The sequence below is a fragment of the Strix aluco genome, chromosome 15 (genome assembly GCF_031877795.1).
Source record: "Strix aluco isolate bStrAlu1 chromosome 15, bStrAlu1.hap1, whole genome shotgun sequence".
NCBI lineage: Eukaryota > Metazoa > Chordata > Aves > Strigiformes > Strigidae > Strix > Strix aluco.
This window is the reverse complement of record NC_133945.1, coordinates 9,863,734-9,877,718: the sequence shown is the minus strand read 5'-3', so window position 1 is coordinate 9,877,718 and position 13,985 is coordinate 9,863,734. Positions and strand designations below refer to the sequence as shown.

General features: G+C 43.4%; 1 protein-coding gene across 3 annotated transcripts in view; it reads right to left on the bottom strand.

Moving 5' to 3' along the window:
- TTYH3 (tweety family member 3) overlaps window positions 1-13,985 on the bottom strand; it is a 79,454-nt gene that overhangs the window by 40,314 nt on the left and 25,155 nt on the right. The gene's annotated exons all lie outside the window — the stretch shown is intronic.

The window sequence follows — 13,985 nt, the reverse complement described above, 5'->3', positions numbered from 1 at the left end:
ACAAAGGTTTGTAGGTTTTTTTTAATCAGTATCTCTTTTCCTCCCCATGCAGAAATTCCTTAAAGAACATTTATACACTTCCTCCTGACTGAAACAATAACTTCCTCCTGGTCAAAGAAACGAAACAAAGAATGCTGCGATTAAAGCAAGATTCTCAACAGAACTGGTGACCATTTCTAACAAGGTCTGGTAGTAACTTGCTCTTCATAGGTTCTTCTGCCCCTTCTGTCCCCCGGTCTGCTCCATAGGTACTCTCCTGCTGAGTTATTATCTTGGCAAACTATATGAGCCACACAACATACTTCCCAGCCAAGCAAACGTCAGTGTGTGCAGACTGTAGGGCCCATCGCCATACATAACAAGATTCACACTAGTTAAACCTAACTGCTGCATGACAGATACTCCACGTAGCCGCGGCAGTTTGCGTTCCCAGCCTTAACAAACCCACCCAAAGCCCATCACGCACACCGGGATGGGGGGAGCTTACAGGTGCTGCTTTCCCAAACTAAAATGCAGAAACTCGGTCCCGTTGTAGGCAAGTGAACTTTGAAATCTTTAACAGAAAAGAGTGGGGGTGGAAGGGAAAAAGCCCTCTCCCCCTTTCCCATGATTACGCCAGATGGTGTGCGCACTGTTTGAGCTCCTGAGCAGAAAGGGGCCTTCGAGAGGGAAGCTGTGTTCGGAGCCCCACGTTCTCCCACTTCTGAAGGCTTGCCATGTACGAGCACTCAATACTAATTTGGCATGCCAAAGCTCCTCAGGGTTATTCGTTATTTTTCAAACACGTCAGGCTGCTGTAATGCAAAGCTTTCCTGCACTGCTCGCCTGCACTTCTTTCTTCACACCCTCAATCTTCCTGCACATGCTAAAAAGCATTACTGCTGGGAAAGGCGAACTCAGCCGAAAACATCCTCCCAGCAACTCTATCAGCAAAAAACTCGCACTGCCCCTCCAGATGTAGGGGAACAGACCCCATTAAAAAGAAAAAAAGCAAATACTAAAAAGACAAAAGAAGCAACCTCAAGTTCTCGCTTTGAAGGGACACTTAATATACGCTTTAATTTATGCATCTGGCCAAAAGGACTTGGCTGGCCACTACACCACGATCTGTGTTTCATTTTCCAGAGAATATTTGTTTTCCATTAATGGATATGTGCCATGACAACAAGTGAAATCATCCAGCAGAGTAGTTATTAATCTTTCTGACTGATGAGTCAGTTTAGGACCCAGAGACCGGCTGGCAGTGAAAGCTTGGTTGCAACCAAAGATATGCCTGTGCCTGCTTGTCAGGATTAAATGACAGTATTTTAAAAAAGGGGGGTTGAGACTGGATAAACCCTCAGACACTCTATCCTGCAACAGTAAATCTGGGACTCGGTTATCCAAGGCCACATTATCCCGAGTAAATGTAAAATTATGCACTGGGCCTTTTGCCACAAAAGAGCATCAATTCGTCTTCGAACATTTGCTGAGCTATCAGAACCTTTACAGCAAATGATGCATGAACTGCCCTTACAGGAAAATGGAGACAACTTGGAGGAGCAACATTTTACCACTGTGCTGACACTAATGGCAGAAGTGGAGACAGAGCAGTCCCTGAAAATGAGTGTAAATCCAAGTGGTATCAGCCAGACTGGCAGGAGACAAAGCTACAGTGTTAGGAAGCACTTTCAAAATAAAAGTTAATAGCAGTACTCAGGGAAGTAACCACCAGCAGAATTGCTAGCTTGGAAAGGCACCATGAAACCTGAATACACTCGGTCTTGTGCAGGGACAGTGCCCAACAGCCTGCTACACTGTTAATCGCCTTTCTCAACTTCAGCATGGTTGCCAAGATTCCTGGTATTTACTCTCTCAATGGGAGTAAAAAGCCAAAAAAGGGGCAGAAAACATCTAGGTCTCCATGCATGGAGAGGGACACCATGACAATAAGAAACACAGGGCATGGCAAAGACATCCCTGCAAAAATACCCGGGGGCTGGTTAGTTCTTCCATGTGGTATAAGGGTACCCATAGATGCTAATATTATACCTAAGGACATATATGTAGATCAGCCTTCAGTTAGCACAATCCTTGGTCTCTGAGACCATGCCTTATGTTACTGTGGATCAACTAAACCAATATACAGCTTTGTCTACCAGGTGAAAAATCTCCATATAAACCAGCTGCTTTCAACTTGCAAGTTCCAAACAGTGATCTACATCATTGGTCACCTGAATATACTTGTGGACTGTGGTCCCAGGAGGCTAATTTTAGTTGCTGAAACTGCACTTAAGGGATGTATACTCCATCCCATCCTACATATGTAATCAAAGAGAAATGATCTATGTAAGAACATGAGAGAAGGGATATACAAGATACATTTGAGTATATTTATTTAGAAGAGAAAGCCTAAAAAAAAAAGTCATGAAGCACTGTAACCCAGGAGATAAACACTGGGTTGCATTCACATGAAGTGTCAAGGTTTAGCACTGCCTTAAATGCTGTTTGTTCGTCACTCGACTGTACTGAGTGTTGGCTTAGGGACCCTTCCTCACACCATCATGTCACCTCTGCCATGAAGGTTACTTGGCACAAAAAGTCCTGGCAGCAGAACAGGTTTAGAAAGTTAATTCTGAATACAAATGGGCTCAAAATAATCCATGTGTTTATTAAGTACAAGTTTTGCCAATCTCAACCTATCCAACTTCCAATTACCACATTCTTTAGACCTTAACTGTACTAACAGCAGCATGGTGCAGTGAGCAGCTCTTCACATGGAGTAGATGATAGCTATTTCTGGATAACACTGCTATTTTACCACTAGTTAGAAAGGCCACTAAAACCTCATTAAGAAACTTGAGAGCAAAAGCTAAAGCCTTCAGGTGGTTCCTGAAAAGCATGCGATTTTGCTTTTAATCTTCCATCAGTAATTTAAAAGTTATTTCATCTTAAAAACTTCATAATTTCAACCCACAGAACAAAATAGCTACAGCTTTTGAGCATCTCAACAACACAGCTGTCTTAATCATTGCCAGATTGAGAACTGTTTATAGTTTTACCTTAAAGTTAGCTTTTGCCAAAAGAAAGCTTTCCACTGAATCTGCAACTAATATTCCTTCTGGATTTCCATGCAGTGACTTGAGTTTGTGATAATAAAACAGAGAGAAGAGGTTAAAGGAGTGTGGGAAGAGAAAAACGTTCACCCAGAAGAACAAATGAAGCAAACTGGGCTGCTGCCAAAGAAGCACTCATCTCTATTTATTCCATGAAGGACGGAAGTCATCTTAGCAAGAAAAGAAACTGCTGTGGGATAGTGTCATGCCTACACTACTTCCTACACCGTTTTTTGCAGACTTCAGGAACACCTCTAAGAAGCTTACATACTCATAGATGATAAGTAGCTATGTCCCACCAAACTGCTTTTTTTTTTGGTAACACTGGCAACACAAGGAAGACACTCTGACCCCATCATCAACTTGTTCTGAACACATTGTGTGTTCAGAGACTTGATTTTAATTTCTGAAAAATGCTGTACGTAGTGTTTGTTGAGATACTTAAATGTCTCAGGATGTCATTCATCCCACAGCCTCTACAGAAGGATGCAGGCTTTGGTAGGGAACACAGCCAACCATGTATTGGCAAATGTAATGTGGGGGGAGGATGCGGAAACCACTGCTGATCTCAGCACTAAACCATCCATATCTCCTCTGCCCGGGGGACAGGCCTTCCCAGGCCAATTACTGTACTCAACACAGTAGAGGAGCAAGGCTGGGCAGGAAACGTGCTGTGGAAGAGGCTTTTCCCACGGTACTGAGATGTATTCTCCCATGTGAGGAATCCCTCAGCGGCATGGAAGAGCACCATGGAAACAGAGGACAGGTTCCACCATCTCATCTCCTTACAGAGACATCTTCCAGAGAAAGCACACTGTTAAAGGAGTACAGTAGATTTTATATATTTTTTTTTTAATAGATATATATAGGGCAAGTCCACACTGGAGCAAGCAATATAGGCCTTTGCCTTTTGCTTTTTTTGGCTATGGGCTTTCCCTTCTGAAAAAGAGAAAATGCCAAGGATTATATCATGCTTTTTAAAAAAAAAAAAAAAAATCACCTTTAAGACAATACATTAGACACATTAGAGCAAAACAGATCTACAGTTGAAACATCCAGCATGACTAGATACCTCAAATCTTGAGATACCTCAAATCTCAAACCAAGTTGGTTAAACTAACAGGCTAGCTTCCTCAACCCTGAGAAGCCATTCTACACAGGCAAGGGCATTCCACAGTTAATTGGTATTAGAGCAGTGAACTAAAGCCACTTTAATTACAAATGAGTGTTCACACAGGGTTTTAATGTAGTTTAACTAGAATGGCCTTAATTCAGTGTAGTTTAATTCACTTTAGTGTATTTAAAGTGGTTTAACTAATCTTCTTTGAATTTATTCCTCCACTTAATTCAGATTAATTTCTCAAGTGCCCTTGTGCAGGCAACCACTGAGAACAAGGCTAGGTTGATTAAAGATTCATCATCATTTCCTCCATACTAACATTCTGACCCCTTATTCCGTAATTAAAAGACTTTCAATGCTGCCTTTATATTTGGTCCAATTCACAGAAGCCACCAATGCAGAGGCCAAACAGACATAACCTTGCTGATGCTTGGTTTATTGCAGTAACCAGCACACAATACAACCACCACCAGAGTTTTGAGAGCTGTGGTTAAACAATATATAGCGCAGGTACATCTGCACACCTCAACTTCCACAGGTTACATGGGGCAGGTGCTAGAATTCATCAGAACATCTCATATCACAAACCAAAGAGGAACATAAAGCACCGAGTAGAAAGGATTTGCTTAACAACTGGGTTGGAATTTTTTTTTTTTCTGCCCACAAATGCAGATCTAAGCCATGCTAATCAGCAGTGAACACTGGAGTCCTATTGGGCTGATGTCAAATAACAATCCATTTATTCCCTTAGCTGTTACCAACTCAGCAATCTCCATCTTACACAGCAAGGAAACATTCCCAGAGGTAAGGGGGTCCTCTAAATTGGATGTTCTTATCCCTAGTTTCTCCATAATGCTGGCTGAAAGCCTCTCTGCACTACAGTGATGAAAAGAATGAGACACTCTCACCAAATTCAGTTTCCACTGACAGGTCCCCACAGACTAAATCTTTATTAAATGAGGCTTAGCTCAGAACTGGCAGCTTGTCAAATGAGCATTCTCGCTGAAAAGGCGGATTTCCTTTCTGGGGATTCTGCAAATTCCCTTGCAGGGCTCTAAAAAAACCACCACGGATGCATCAGTGTTCATGCGGGTCTTTGTCCCAAATCCCAGACCAGCAAGATGTGTAAGGAAACCTCTTGGGAATAGGCCTTCAGCTTTAGAAGTTTACTCCTCCTTAGTATTCCCAGTTAGACAAAGTTAAAACCATTAGTTACGTTTGTTTAAAGGCAAGAATAAGATAAATATTTGGAACATCGATGTGAAGGGCACCAAAAGGATAGCTGGAAGAATTCGGTGGGTCTCCTGCACTGCTCACATCCATGCTCAGCTTGCCCAGCTCGCCCATGGCAGATCTGCACAATTTCAGACATTCCTTTTCCACAACAGATTAGCTCACGCATTCCCATCCGACAGCAGCTCCTCTACTCAAGGTATTTTAGAAGCAGCTTTATTTCCTTAGTTAGAAAGCTGTATCATCCATTAAAGTCTTAAAACACAATCTCCTCACAAGGTAATTTTCCAGCAAACAGGATAATGGAAAGAAACCCCATGCTATAAAGGAAGTATGAATTTAATGCTCCTACAATTCAGGGATAAGCAAGCACTGCCTGTGTTACCTGGCTCAAGCCCAAGTGCTGTATCAACTCCCATGCCAAGACAACTCCCCATCCCCAGCTCTGCAGCGGGAGCTCAGCAATGCTCCTGCTGGCCTGGAACTCCCCGAAGGCAGGACAGGACATGGCACCACCAAGCTGCAGGGACCAGGGCACACTTGCACAGCCCAGCACGTGAGCTAGGCAGCATTAGTGTATTAGAAAAAAATAAGGGGGGAAAAAAAAAAAAAGGCAGGAAATGCCTAGGCCTGAAGCCCAGTGACTTAATCCAATTTCCATCCTTTCTCCCTTCTCCCTCTTACAACGTGGGCTCTCAGAGACAATTCACTTCATTTAGAGGGGGGAAAAAAAAAATCTCTCCTATTTGCCTATCCTTACACACTATCAAGCAAAGCGCTGGGACACTGCATTTTTTTTAATCTATCTATGCTGACCATGCATGCTCTGGAGTGGATGCCAACCTCAAGGATTTTCTTTCAAGACTCCAGCTGTAAGGAGTCTGTGCTTTACTGCAAGCTAGGTGCTCTTTAGCTGTTGCTGTTTCTTATTAGATATGGTTTGAAACCCAAGTATTCATACCACTCCTGTGAGTTTCAAGAGTTCTCCACAAAGATAGGGTCTTTCAGTAGAGATGATTACATGCATAGTCTACAAGTCTCCTGTTCCTCTGTGGGACCTAAACCCTGTCCTTTCCAGCACTGGATAGGTAATGGCATAGCACTGGTTAAGATTAAATGCTATATTTAGGCTCACAGCAGCTTTTTGATCTTCTTAATCATCTCCTCTTAAACCAGCCAACCAAATCAGAATATATCAGCCACTACAGAGTTTGAAGACACAGCTCAGTTCTCATCTCTGATGCCCAGAGCAGGAAAGGCCTGGCAGGGAGGTCACTGCAAGCTGCATACACCATGCAGTACCCCCTTTAGCAGGCAGTCACCAGTCTGCTTTGAGAGAGGCTTTCACACACCATTTCTCTTTGGAAGAGGATAAACAAGGCATTGGGGAGTGAGGGAAAGAAGAGCGGAAACAAGCAGAGCCATCCCTAAGTGGAACAGAAAACAAAAACCTGTCCCAGTTGTGGAAACTCTCGCCAAAGGAACATCAACCCATCAACAGGGTTAGCCTGGCCCATCATCAGGGATGGCAGTGTTTCCATAAGCAAGACCGCTGTAGGTAATGCAGCTCTGCTTGCTCCTGTCATTACTTTGAACTTGCTGGTCTGTCTTCAGTGATTCAGTATCACATCACTTGTGTTAGTCAAGAAGTTTTGCTGGGCAAAGAAGATTTGTTTGAATTTCTTAGCAGTGTACACATTCAGTTGCATAGGACACAAGCACAGTCATCCAGCACAGGCATTCTTCCTCTCACTATACTTTTCTGGCATCTTCTCTATGCAGCTCGTGACTTGCAGACATATCAAAGCAGCTGAGAGGAAAACAGTTCAAGTATGGCCACTTCCCGTCTACCCCAAGTGATAAAAAACCCACACTGAGTTTCCAAATTTGTCTCCAAAATTTCCACATGAAAGAAGTTCATTTTAAGAGGAAATATTTTTAACCGCCACACTTGGACTGAAGCGATTCTGGAAAGCCAGGGCAAGCTGCCTTTCACAAGTTTCCACTACGGGACCGTGCACAGCACCTCATTCCCTTCACGACATCACTGCACCTTTCTACCAGCAAGTAATTTTGGTGGGACTGGAACCAGGATTTGGTAGGGCTCACTGATCAAGCCCAAACAGGTAGGGAAGCTTATTTACTTTGGGGAGAAGTGCAACAATAGGACTAACTTCACCTTGGTTCCCAAGCATTGTGTGCAAATAATGTAGTCCAATGTCTGCTCAGACCTACCAAGCTTATATTTAAGGAGTCTATTCAGGGTAGAGCAATGATTTATGGCAAGACCCATAACTGATCTGCAAAGAACATTAAACACCCCCCTCCCTTTTTTTTTTTTTTTTTTTTTAAATCAGCTATACCTGGAAACAAGGAATTAGTAATCCTTGCAATCAGAAGGATTATGAAAATGTGTCCCAACTGTACCAAAGGAACACAGAAAGTATGAAGAAACCCAAGAGAGATGAAAAAATTTAAGACAAATGTAGAAGATGTGATCATCACTGGGCCAGTGGGGTTGTGTCCTTGAATCATTTGCAGAATGATGTCTTGCCCAGAAAATTCTCAATGGTAACATCTCTGCAGGCACCATTTTAATCCCATTTGTTTTAGGGGTTTTTGTGCCATGCATATACTGCTGCACACTATAAACTCAAGCATAACGTTTGCTGCATTGAACCACAAAAGTGATGCAGAGTAATTTGAGAGTCAGTCCAAATTGGAATGCAAACTCCAGCATCAAATTGTTACTAATGTTAGACTTGAAAGGCAACTTAAGGTGCCTGCTAACATTTATACAACTTGTTTATATCATTAGCTCCATGAAGAGGTCTTTTTCTAAACAGCAGCTATTAGGTAAATGTTTAAGCTGCAGTAAGAAGCTCCAGCATACACTTTGGCATTTGGAGGCACCCGAGTTTAAATTAAAAAAAATTAAATTAGGAGGAACAGAAATATTTTATAGCCAAGATAACAAATCCACTGCAAATGACTTCATAAACTGTTTCTATTAGCACTGAATGGAGAGGAAGGTAAGTTGCTGTAATTGGACTTCTGCATTTATATGTCAGTGACAGGAATGGGCTAGAAAGGTGTTACACAGGTGTCTTTAACATGTCCAGTTTGTTCTCAGTTCACAACCTGAAGTCAATCTTCAGAATCAAGACTGAGAATTCTGGAACAACAAGGAAAAAAACCCAACAAAAGTAAAAATGGGGTACTGCACTTCTATTGATATTTACCCCATTCAGCTTCACTGGCATTTGTCTACACAACTGAAGCAGGCCCAATGGCTGTTTACACACCAAAAACTTCGGCTTGTTCATAATACTCATTAAGCCTACTACAAGGTGAGAGAAATAGCACTCTTGATTATATTAGCAAATTACACTGGTCTAGCTGCCCTGATGGCTGACCTCTGGGAGAGGATAAAGAGCAAAATCAAAGGCAAACTGCCCTACATCTTTAAAGAGTCACAGCCCATTGTGCTACAGCTAGCAGTCCATCTGACATCTTACTTAAAATAATTTGTATTTGAAGTCAGCTTTAATGCAGTATGTCAGTCATGTGGAGAGGCTGCAAAGAACTGGAAAGGGGCAGTATCCCATAGGGATATCTTCTGTAAGTTGGGAAAGGAGGAACACAGACCTCTGACCCATCTATTGACTGGACCTGAACTGACCTCCTTGCACAAACAATGCAAACATGCCATTTAACTGTCAGAGACAAACAAGTGCCACACTTCTCACCATAAATTCACTCCAAACTTCTTCTTTGAAGACTGATATACTCAGGGTTAAAAAAAAAAAAAGGCAGGAAAAACAAAAAGAGGAGGAAATATCTCCCTTCAACTTAAAGCTGTACTTTTTGTACTTTTCCCTCCCCCAAAAGAGGCTCATTCGTGTGCAGGAAACATTTCCACATCGAGTCTTCCTTGTTTTTATTTTGGGTTTTTTTTTTTCGCTTTTTTTTTTTCCGCTTTTTCGTTCTTTAAAGAAGAAAAAAACGCTCTCAACAAAAATCCTCAGGGACAAAGACAACCAATATTCACTATTGAGAACCTTCAAACCCAGGAAAAAAAAAATACCATAGAGAGACTAAAAGAGGAAGCAGATCAAAAAACTATCCAAGCTAGCCAAGACCCACCACAGTCACAGCTGGAGCCTGTGTTTCTGCACCACTGACAAGACTGGGAGCTTCATTAACCACTTCTCCGCTCAGCACTGCAGCCTGCACAAGGGCAGCTAAGGAGCTAAGAAAGGCCTCATGCAGGCTCCTCGCCAAATGCCGAGAAGGGATTAAGGCCTCCGGCAGCTATACTGAAGGGAAATAAAATTTGAATAGAGATGCTTTCTTTACAGCTTTCCCCATTAAGCAGTGCAGAGCTGCAGATGGCCCTCTCAGGAACCAGGGTACAGTCAGATGCTGCCCCCTCAAGAGCAGCATTCTGGCAAACGGTCACAGCCTTACCCCTCCACTTCTGCTGCCCAGTCATTATGCTGACAAAAAGGGGAGCACATGCTTTTTAAATTCATTATGGCATTCAAATTTGAATGCCATTCATGAGAATAGGACACAGCTAACAGTAGACGTACATATAGATTAAAAAACCTTGCAGGTACAAGTCAAATATGGTGATACAACATGTCTTTACAGAAGACATCTCACTTTGCAGCTTCGGGTCTGAACAGCTCTCCTCACAGTTCCTCCATTTCCTCACAGGGTTGGAGGAAGAGGGAAACTGTCTCTTTTCAACTAAGAAAAGTTGTTCAACTGTCTTAAGGCTTGTCTGCCTATAAAGCCGAACATTGTCATGGGCTACTGGCCTAAAAAAATATGAAGTACTGGGTTTATATCAGCTATTTAGGGACAAATACACCTCACTTAGCTTCCTCTGCCACCAAGTTTTGGGAATATGTAGGACATGGGACTATGTCACTGTAATAGCAGTTACATCAGTTAAAAGCAGCAGGTTTGCCCCACTGTGTCCTAACAGGATTTTTTGTTATCTGCTCTGCTTTCCCAAGACAGGTGCATCATTTCCACTAGAAATCAATGCACTTTATAGGTAAACTAATATGCACACAGCCCTCCCTCAGAGATCAGTGCCGGTAGGATTCATTGAACTTGGATTCATTCATCAGTTTTTCTGAATTGCATCTTGAGATTGATTTTTCAGGAAAGTTCCCAGAGCTCTTATAGAGGTTCTGCCTACACTGATGTCATGGCTATACTTAAAGAAGGAACCCCACTAAAGTGGTTTATAACATGCTCTGGCAGGACAGCGTAGACAGAGCTAAATCCTATTAAGCTGCTTAAGTTGCTTTCCCCCTCTACAGTCATCTGTCAAACGCTGGCCCTACACGCAACAGCCAACTATCATACTAGCTTATCAAGAGTCATGCTTAGAACACCAAATAAAACAAAAAGATTCAATCATCACACACACGAGGAAGAGAAACTGGGGCAGTGTGCTGCTCCAGTAACCTCCTGGGATCCCAGAGGGTGGAGAAGGCTGGTGATTAGCTTTTCATTACAGTTAGATTGTAACCCACTTGCACACCACTGGATTTGATTAAAGATAAAATAAGAATGACTGTTTCATGTTAGTCTTGGCTATTTTAAAAGCACTATATGGAGAATATGTGAATGTGAGGCATACTTTTGAAGATCACACTAATGGGGGGAAGTAACTGGGAAAATAAAGAACTGTTCGTTCAGCCTTAACTCAGCACCCCACAGAGAAGAGGGAAAGCAGCATTCATAGTAATCTCATATCCTTTCCCAGTAACCTGAAAATCACAGAGACCTGAAAGATTAATCCCAGTAAGTGTTAAATGTCCACATTTAAAGCTCCTGTTTTATAGCATTCACTTCACTAAGTCAACATGTTATCACCATGAGATTTCAGAGACAAACCTCAATTTCACAGATTCCATAAAATAGAAAACAACAGTCTGGAAAAGACCTCTGGAGGTCACTGTAGTGCAACCTGCTGCTAAAAGTAGGGCTAATTTAATAGATGGGGTTGCTCAGAGTCTTGCCCAGGCAAGTTTCGAGTGTCGCTAAGGCTAGAGTTTCCAAAGCTTCCTTCAGCCTTGGCTCCAGCACTACAAAGAAAAATGTTCGTAAGTGATTGCACCCAAGAGCCATTTCCCATTGCAACTTGTGGTTGTTGTCACTTGTCCTTTTGCTGGGCCCTTCTGAGAAGAGCCTAGAGCCATCTTCACCAAGTCCCTCCTTCAGGTATGCAAAGGCTGCTCATGGATCTGACCTTTTGCTTTCTCTCCAGACTGAAGGGTCCCAAGCCTCTCAGCCTCTCTTCACAGCTCAGGCTCCAGCCATCTCAGTGGCACTCCCCTAGGTATGCTCCAGTTAGTCAACATCTCTCCTGCACTGGGGGCCCCAAATCATTACACAATTATACAACTTTTATGCTGGCACATGTAACTGGAGGAGAACCCATGCAGTGAAATGGCTGTTAACTCCATTTTAGGGTTATTTTCGGCTTGCTTAGAGAGCTAAGCAAAGCACAAGCCTTTGGAGCCCAGGGTCTGCCTCCAGCTGGCAGGACCTACCCCACCTGACATGGTCACAAAGCAACAAAAGGTGACAGATCTCCCCCCACACTAAACAGCATGGACAGCCGCTCTGTGGGCATGAGAAAAGCAGCAAGTACCATTTGAGACCCAGAGAGAGACTCAACAACATGGATGTTATTCCTCAGAACAACAAAAAGACACAGGTGAGGGGGGAGGAAGGGAAAGGTAGGGAAGGGGAAAAAAAGCAGCAATAGAGAAGTTACATGCTTCAGACTGAAAACAAGGCACCTCGGGAGTTATTCGTTGAGCCCAACTGCGTGGATGCTCCTGAATCCCATTGGCTGCCGCCTTCCAGAGCTGCACAGCAACGAGCCCAGGAGGTGGGAGGCTGCCAGCACGCATGAGAGCTCCCTGCTCAACCCCTCCTCTGCATCCCCCCAGCCCAGCCTGACAAGCACCGCTACTGCTCCAGCTCATTGCAATATCGATCGCTCTTCCCCCACCAGAGGTCAATCAGGGAGAGACAGCCAAAGCAGGCAGGACCTCAGTTAAAGGAATGCCAGGGTCGATGCAGAGCAGTCACCCCAGGTTATTTCAACAAAAGCAGTACAGTACAATCCCATGTTCCACCTCAGACCACGGCTCCGGTTTTCCTTGGCGAGCAGGAAGACAGTACTGAAGAAATAAGGATGGGGTGGAGGGGAAGAGGTAAGGCGTGCACAGTTGTGCTCGTGTCTGACACAGGTCAGAGAAGTGCTGACACCCAAAAGGTATCAATACTCCTCAGAGGCATCACTGCACAGCATGAGCGCCACGTAGGCGTTTCACTCCATGAATTTAGGAAAGCAAGGGAGGAAATGGTCACAACAGAGAAAGCTACCCAAATTCAGCTTCCCTATGAAAAGGGCTCCAATCTCAGGGTCCTAGACTACACTAACATTTAGAAAAGAAGGTCAGAGATTCTCACAGAAGTACAAGCAGGAGAGAGAACAGAAACTGGCATAATGTGGAAAAGCAACTGATCCAGCTGTTGGGTTTACCACCACCACAGCCACAAAACAGATCATGAAGTGTGCTATGGGTGTGGAGGAGGAAAACCAGTTCTAGTGCCTGAGCACGACAGCTCACAGCAGGAGAGTCTGTTACAGCTTTCATCTAGCACAACGACCTAAACCAAAGCACCATGAGATGTGAGCAAAAATTAATCTAAGACACACAAAAATATATAAATGGTTGCAATTGGACAAAGAACTCAAAAATGGTTTGCAAGCTCTAGCACAAGAAATGTCCAGAATTCTTTCCAACCAGACCCAAAATCATTATCTCCCAGAAGTACTGAGTTAGAGCCAAGCGAAGGATACCCTGAACTCCTCTGCCCCACTTCCCAGTATACGCAGGAGAAGCTCATCTTCTGAGCAGTCATTACTGATCAGGTGCACCTTCACAGACAGCACCTGGGGGCACAGTGCTGACTCTCAGCATGGAAAAGCAGAACTAACAGAAGGAAGAAGGCTGAAAACTGAACTGCAAAACAAACAGCTCAACTTCTGCCATTTTTGAAAGAAAGCAAATCAAACTTCTCTGTTGTTACATTCCGGAGTTGGCCCCTGAAAACAAAACCAGAAACCAGGGCAAGGTGAACGTACAAAGAGCGTGACAAGTTAATGCTGGCTACTACTAAGGCCCGTACAAGATCCCAGGTAAGCTACAAGCATGCAGCAGGGGAAGATGACAGAATTGTGGGACAGGGAGAAGGTGTTTTATAACATAGGCACATAAAACTCCTCTAGCTTTTTAAAACAGTCCAGCTGCTACAAACCTCAGGAGTCCCATCACATACAACACTGCCACCTTCATCTCTTCACTGGAGAAGAAAAGCGTATTAGAGGGTGGAGAAGCATTAGCATCTCTCCCTTTTGCCATCACACAACTGTAATTACAGCAATTGTTTACGCAGCCTATAACAGCTACCTGCTTCCCACTATTTATAAACCA